The following is an 8,224-nucleotide window of genomic DNA, read 5'->3' as shown; positions in this document are numbered from 1 at the left end:
AGATGAGGCTTTGGGAGGGGAGAACTTCGACACCGGGATGAAAACCGTGTGAGAGGCCTGACAGTAGATAGTTAGAGAAATCAGAGTCAGGGTGATGTATCAATTCAGAAGATAAACAAGAGACATTTACGGTCGGTAAGTATTGTTTAGCATTTTTATTGGCAGCTTTCTTGACAGGGCAAATCAAGCGGGCGTGAGCGCCGCCACAAAAATTGCAAATGTGCATGAATCGACAGTCTTGAGCATCTGCCGGCATTGAAGCTGGTGCAGAGCTGTCTGCTGGAGAAGGATGGGGGGCGGCGGTTAGTGGAAGAGGGGAGGGAGGGGTTGGTTGGGAAGTGCGGCACGTAGCTGGTGGATTTGGGCTGAGATGGTTCGGAGATGGGGGGAATGGATGGGTTGACAAAGGGGCACGTTGTGGTGGGGTGAGCGATGGATCGGCATACCGCGCATGTGATGTTGCGGCAGCCTAAAAATACCCTGTTGTGAAGTTCAGTGTCCACGCTTGGAACAGCTCGGGGGGCAAGATCGGAAGAAAGAACAGGAAAGAGAGAGGGAATAGCGGGCGCTGGAACCTGCGCTATTAGCAGAGGCGGCCTCACGCTTTGGTTGGTCTTGGGGGTGGGAAAAACATAAGGAAGGAAAGATGAGATTGTGGGCGTCGGAGCTTTTGCTGCTAGCTGAGGCAACCTCGCGCTAGAGCTGGATGGTGGGGCTGGGGGCCATGGGTAGGGGAGAGGGTTAAGGGTGGGGTAAAACAGAGACTGGGGATGGGGCTGCACCGCTAGCGGAGGCGTGCTCACGCTATCTCGGCGGCTTGTGGAGGCACGCGCCTGAAAGTGACCGACAGAAAGGGAATTTAAAGTTATTTAAAGACACATTAAAGTTATAAAGAAACATGTGTGAATGAGAAAACAAAGAGAGGGACATGCATGATATTAAAAAGAGTTAAGCATAAGCCATGAAAAAGAACTAGCATGGACTGACACACGTCTGAGGCATGTGCACAAAAAGCCACCTCTCTCAGACAGCATGCAGTTCCAAATGCAGTTCTCTTTAGAGGCTTATTGCGTTAAACACACAATTGTCAAAATGACCATTGTATGGAGTATTCACATAAACACAGTTGGTTATATCTTAAGTGAGCATAAACAATTGGGCATAAACCTGTATATTAGATCTGTGCATTAGGTCTTAAGGCTGGGACACACCAAACCGAATTCAGAGAACAAGCGGCGACGAAAGCTGATGGTGTTGTCACCATGCGGTTGGCAGTGGCGTCTGGACTGAAAAGCTGTGCTTGAACACACCGCACAGACTACAGCCGACTGCAAACTAACATGTGCATTCTGCGCCTGCGTGAGAGGAATTAACTGTCTATATCAGCAGCTATTAATAATATACTGTTTATTCGTCATTCAAAAGGAGAAACCAAAACTAGGATATACGAGATATACGAAAACAGCGCTTGCTTACCATTTTGAATATCATTTTGAATATCATCATCTTGGAATGCTTGGGTAAGATCATGTAGCTTAACGTTAGACTTCATTTACTTGCTCGTTTTCATCACTTTCACTTTAATTCTAGCACTGACCCTTTCTCTAAACTGAGCATCCAATCAGAGTTCTCACTCACACCGATGGACCTGACACCGATTCAACATGCGTGTCCCAGCCTTTAAAAAGACAGCAAACCTAATATTTATGCTGATGTCTGTGTCATACGAGAAAATCACTCACTGCTATTGGCTGAAAAACGTGTGTATCTTTAATAAGAATCAATTCATATTTAATTCATACAGTGAACACTACACAGTGTTTTCTTTTTACATTTGATTATTCAATTTTTGTAGTATTTCTTACAATGTTAAATAAACCTACTGTACCCAAAAAAAACATCAATTTGTTTATTTAATTTGTCTTTCTCTATCCAAAGCAGAAGTCGTCATAGTTGGGTTATTAGCATTAGAAACACTCTCACAGCAGCATTAATTATTTTTTTGTAATTTGTTGAAAAGGTAATATAATACAAAGTATGTTATAAACGTACATACATTTTTTTGAAAAATGAAAATAGAAAAAACTATGCTGATCAGTCTGTGAAAAAGGTCCATTGCAGTACCTTATATACATACAATCTGTATACTACAGATTGTGTCATTTAGATTCATTACAAAATTATATTCAGGGATAGGCATTAAGATGGTTTAGATTCTATTTCTCTGACTGTTACCATTTTGTTCTCTAAGCTAACAGCTGTTAAGTGCTGTAAGGATTTGTGTTAGGCCCTCTTGCATGTAAAATGATGACATCGTTATGCATCATCAGAATGGGTCAGTCTGATCCAGACACTGTATAAATGACAGGACATTAAACAGAGCAGAACAAACACCTAACAGGAGGAGATTCACTCATGGCCTATGAAACAGAGGATCATGAGACTCAATACTGCTTTCCTGCCATCAACTCATCATGTATCAAAGGAATGCGCTCTAGATATGAATACAATATAATGTCTGTGTTTTTCACATTGCTGTCAGCATGGACTGTTTTTCTGAACCTGCTGGTGATCATCTCAATCTCTCACTTCAAGAAGCTTCACACTCCAACCAACCTGATCATTCTCTCTCTGGCTGTGGCTGACATGCTTGTTGGACTTATTGTGATGCCCATAGAGGCTACTAGGCTCATTGAAACATGTTGGTACTTTGGAGACACTTTCTGCAGGCTATTTTTAACAATGATGGGACTTCTCTTTTCAGTATCTCTCAGTAATTTGGTTTTAATTGCTGTTGATCGTTTTGTGGCTGTGTGTCACCCTTTATTGTACCCACAGAAAATAACTATGACTAAAACATTCATTATTGTCAGTCTTTGCTGGTTTTACTCTTCAGCATATAACACTGCAATAGTTATGAGTCTCTCACACAAGAAATATGCATGTTATGGATAATGTACAATTATTGTTAGTTCTAATTGGACAGTCATTAATCTATTCTTGTCTTTCTTGTTTCCTTGTACCCTTATCATAACCTTATATTTGAGGATATTTTATGTTGCACATCAGCAAGTGAAAGTTATAAACTCACTGGTGAAGGGTGGAAAACATGTAAATGATGGTTCTGTGAAGAGGAAATCTGAAACAAAAGCTGCTCTGACATTAGGAATCATTGTCACAGTTTATCTAATTTGCTGGATTCCCTTTTTTATTTTGTCTTTAACAGAAAACACAGGAATGGCTTCCACCACAGCCTATATTCTATTATGGGTTTTGTATATTAACTCAGGTCTGAATCCTCTTATCTATGCTTTCTTTTACCCCTGGTTTAAAATGTCAGTTAAACACATCTTAACTTTTAAAATATTTTACCAAGCATAATATATTTTTTGACTTGACCATAATAATGAATTCACCTGGCATTCATTTCTCCTCAATGGGTCTGTGGAGTCATTACAAAATATTATTCATGGCAAAAAATTCTATGATGATAATAAAAAGCCTTTAATTTAACAGGGATTCAGAAACTGTTTCGGTCAATTATTACTAAATCCATAAAAACTGCAAGAGATTTCAAGCTAAACAGGAAGAAAATTCAAATAGTGCAAAGATGTGCATGTATTTACTCACTCCTTTAAATACTACTGCAGATCAGGGATTTCCAAACCTGCTCCTGGAAAGCTACCGTCCTGCAGACTTCAGTCGCAAGCCTGCTCCAACACACTCTGTAATTATCAAGTAACCCTGAACACCTTGATTCGCTGGTTCAGGGTGTTTGTCTGGGATTGGAGCTGAATCTGCAGGACTGTAGCTCTCCAGAAGCAGGGTTGGAGACCCCTACTATAGATCAAAAAATAAATCATAAGAGTAGAAGTAATGTCAGTTTATTCAGCATACTTCTACGATGTTATATGAGAAATCATAGCAGAAAAATATGGGTAAATCATGTCAATCTGTAGATGAGCAGATGAGTGTGATGAAAATGTGAGCAAAAAGAAATGCACACTCATAGGTTCAGGTTTACAGTGCACTGTATCATATTCAAATCTGCTTTGAGTGATATTTTTGTAGCACAAAGGTTAAACAATATTAAGTTAAACCACAGATATGAGTTTGATTAACCTATCAGCTGATACATCGGTTATAGTAAATTAATAATTATTTACTGAACTGCTATGATTCATCAGAGTGGAAAAGTTAGGTTTGGAACAACATGAGGGGAAGTTAATGATGACAGACCTTTTGTGTTCAAAATTATTTCTTGACCAACACTGAAAAAAATATAAATAAAATAAAACATTTCTGGTAACTAGGTAGTATATAAATGTCAAACCAAGAGCATTTAATCACTGTGGATCACAGTTCCCCACAATATAACAACAATAATCTTAAAGTGCCCCTATTTGAAAGGGTCATAATTTGGTTTTGGGAGTCCCCAACAACAGGTTTACATGCATGCAAGGTCAAAAAACACGTTTTGTTCTGTTCTCTGCCAGTTATTTGCTTTACTGCTGTGTGTGCGTCATTTGCTACAGCTGTATTGTCTGTTTTGCTGGATTTTTCTTCAGCTTAAAATATTGGTTCGCTATGTGGTCCGTGTTATACTATAAACTGGATTCTGCAATTCAGTCTGAATTTTCTGCACCACGAAAATCATTGGGCTCTATGTATGCTATTTCTATATGCATTAATTCAATGTAAGTGAATAGTCTGAGCAGATTCAACAAGTAGCATTTTTTATTTATTTATTTATTTTTTGATGGGGAAAAGCATGCCATTACATCATTTCAGAATTTGCGGTAGATGGGTTGGTCTGTCTGATCCAGTCACTATAAATGAAAGGACAGTAAGGAGAGCAGAACAAACTCCTAACAGGAGGAGACTCACACATGGCATATGAGACAGAGGATCATGAGACTCAATACTGCTTTCCTTCCATCAACTCATCGTGTATAAAGGGAAAACGCTCCAGGCATGAACACAATGTTTTATATGTGTTTTTTTCATTGCTGTCAGCATGGACTGTGTTTCTGAACCTGCTGGTGATCATCTCCATCTCTCACTTCAAGAAGCTTCACACTCCAACCAACCTGCTCATTCTCTCTCTGGCTGTGGCCGACATGTTTATTGGACTTATTGTGATACCCATAGAGGCCATCAAGCTAACTGAGACATGCTGGTACTTTGGAGACAAATTTTGTGGAGTGTTTATTAAGACCCTTGGGTTGCTCCTATCAGCATCTCTCTGTAATTTAGTTTTAATTGCTGTTGATCGTTATGTGGCTGTGTGTTGTCCTTTACAATACCCACAGAAAATAACCACAACTAAAACTTTAATGAGCATCATTCTCTGCTGGTTTTGCTCCATAGCTTACAACACTGCCATTGTAATTAACAACGGATATTTTGACACTTTTCACAGAGCAGGTGTGTGCTATGGAGAGTGCCCTTATATGATGAGTTTTGCCTGGAAAGCCAGTGACCTGATCTTGTCCTTTGTGTCTCCTTGTATCGTAATCATAACATTATATTTAAGAATATTCTATGTTGCACAACGGCAAGTGAAAATGATAAATTTACTTTTAAACACTGGAAAAAGTACAATGGAGGACACTTTAAAAAAGAAATCTGAGAGCAAGGCTGCTCTAACATTAGGAATAATTGTGACAGTTCACCTGCTTTGCTGGATTCCATTTTACATTCTTTCTTTATCAGGAAGCACAGTCAACACTGCAGTCATGTCAAAATTTCTAACATGGACCTTGTATGTTAACTCAGGTCTGAATCCCATTGTCTATGCTTTATTTTACCCCTGGTTTAAAAAGGCAGTTAAATATATCATAACTCTTAGATTATGTAAGCCAGCATCCTCTCATGTGGACATTTTTAAAGATTACCATTAATGATTCCTGTGAATGGCCGTACTGCAGATGAGAGGCAACTTTTTATTAGCAAATTAACAAATTATGTTTGAAATAGCACTGTATATGCATTTCACATTATTATTCTGACAAGAGATTTAAAGGTTATGTCTAGTGTATGTAATTTGGAGTTAATGCAACACGATTTGACAACTACATATTTTCCATTTCATTTTTCATAAAAATATTTTAGACAAGAAACTTGTGTGTCCAGAGACTTCAGTTATAGCTTCCTAAGCATCTCTAGATCTAATAATAAACCTGATTATGCTGTAATACAAATAAAAATAAAAATGGGGAAACAGTACAACTTTAATTGTTGTGCCTAAATTGAATGTCACATTTGCACAAATATGCATTTCAACCACAAGACAAGACAATATAAAATAGAATACAAAATTGAAAAAAACTTTATAAATGCATTTGCATTGAAGGTTTTAAAATCAACTATTTTTAATGAATTATGGGTTGATTAAATGTAATTATTATATTTGATAAGTTGAATTATTAGACATTTTATTAATATATACTTTTTTATAATCACAAGCACCATTAAAAGTCTCTATTATTAACATATTTTATCATTAAGAATCTCCAAACATCTGAATTAATTTATTTCACTACAAGCAGTATTTCCCACAGACTTACACTATTTTGTGGTGGCACTTCCGCTAGGGTAATTTCTAACTTTGATACGATAAAAATAACGATATTCAATACCATTTTTGATACCACAAAGAAAAACTGCCCCAACTTTAAGAGAATAATTTTTTTTTTTTTTATTGAAAGATAAATATAACAAGGCTAGAACATGACTATGAGGTATATTTTAACATTAATGAAACCTCTTGAGGTGGTAAAACACTAGAGAAAAACGTATGGATTTGCACGTTTACTTCAAATTTCTTTAGAGAGAAGAATTATTTTCCCTATTTTTACCCAAAATAGGGTGATGTGAGTTTCATTCATACTGGAAGTCAAAATATGCCTCACAGATGTAATAGAACGTTCCCGGAAATCCCTAATATGGGCAAAGGCATCCAGCTATCGCTGTAGCTCAATAAAAAGAAGATAGAAATGCTATAACTGACCGAACATGAAGACAATAAACACACAACCGTGGCAATATAAGAATAAAGTCTATTTATAATGTAATGGTAATTGACATAGCCTTTATTACAGTAGAATACTATAAAATAATGATTTTATGATAAGAAGCCACATCAGATCACAAAAGGAAATTATTTCAAACACTCAACTGACGTTAAGTGAGTCTGAAGTAAAAATATGTTATTAAATGTGTATTTTGTTGGACAACATGTTTATTACACTGCAGTGTGCATGAACTCGCTGTAAGAGAGAAGAGAGAGAGAAAGCACAGCTGGTAGTATTGGTGTATAGATACTGCGAAAAGAGTACTACAACCGTTTTAGATATTTCAGTATTGATATGTTTTGAAAAATCTATATTTTTGACAACACAACAGGTGATTGTGTTCATGTAACTAACCATTTGTGAAGTCCTGGTAAACTCGGTCAGTGAGTCAGTAACATCTGTGACTGATAATGTTTCCATGAGAATTCAAGTACACAGAGGAACGTATATTGAGAAACACCCCCATGTTTTAATTTGTTCGCTGTCGTGTGAGAGAGACATGCTGAGTCAACGCGTCAACTTCAGCTTTACACTGAAGTAAGATTTTACCTATTTTAAATAGTAAAATAGAAATTTAACAGGTAAAGGAAAATCTATTTGTGGTGGTCAATATTGATATTTTGGCGGGCCGCCACAAATAGCCTAAATGAGAAACTTTGACAACAGAATTTTTTTTTTCTTTTCAAAAAGAATCATGTGAAGTATACAAAAATATTTATACCATTTATAGACAAATATAATATTAAAGAGAATTTCCAAAAATAATATTACTAACATTCTTTATTAAAACAATAGCATTGTTCCAAAACCTAGTAAGCTGCTTATGGAGGTAGTGTCAAAATATCACTATAACAATATAATCTTAAATGATTTTTTTTCTGACCCCATTAGCATTAACATAGATTCCGGCATATTACAAGTAAAAAAACATTTTTAATTAACTACAATCAACTAAAGAGTAAATCACATTGAATATGATGTGATTATGTCAATCAGCCAATAACAATATGACTTATAACAATGACCTCATCAGTTCCCATGACCTGTGTACTTTAGGTCAGTTTAAATGAAAGTAAAGTAAATTGGCCAACTAGATCTAGATTCAATAATTACAGCATCACCTATTTAAAAAAACATCTGCTCAGTAA

At 36.6% G+C, this 8,224-nt stretch overlaps 2 pseudogenes; both read left to right on the top strand.

Annotated features, from left to right (window-relative positions):
• The first annotated feature begins 2,385 nt into the window (after positions 1–2,385).
• Positions 2,386–3,381, top strand: LOC107558137 (trace amine-associated receptor 13c-like; annotated as a pseudogene).
• A 1,509-nt stretch (positions 3,382–4,890) lies between these two features.
• On the top strand, positions 4,891–5,903 carry LOC107558090 (trace amine-associated receptor 13c-like; annotated as a pseudogene).
• Positions 5,904–8,224: the final 2,321 nt, after the last annotated feature.

Source organism: Sinocyclocheilus grahami, unplaced genomic scaffold (assembly GCF_001515645.1).
Source record: "Sinocyclocheilus grahami isolate Dianchi unplaced genomic scaffold, SAMN03320097.WGS_v1.1 scaffold632.1, whole genome shotgun sequence".
NCBI lineage: Eukaryota > Metazoa > Chordata > Actinopteri > Cypriniformes > Cyprinidae > Sinocyclocheilus > Sinocyclocheilus grahami.
The sequence above is the reverse complement of the archived record's forward strand: the minus strand, read 5'-3'. Positions and strand labels throughout refer to the sequence as shown.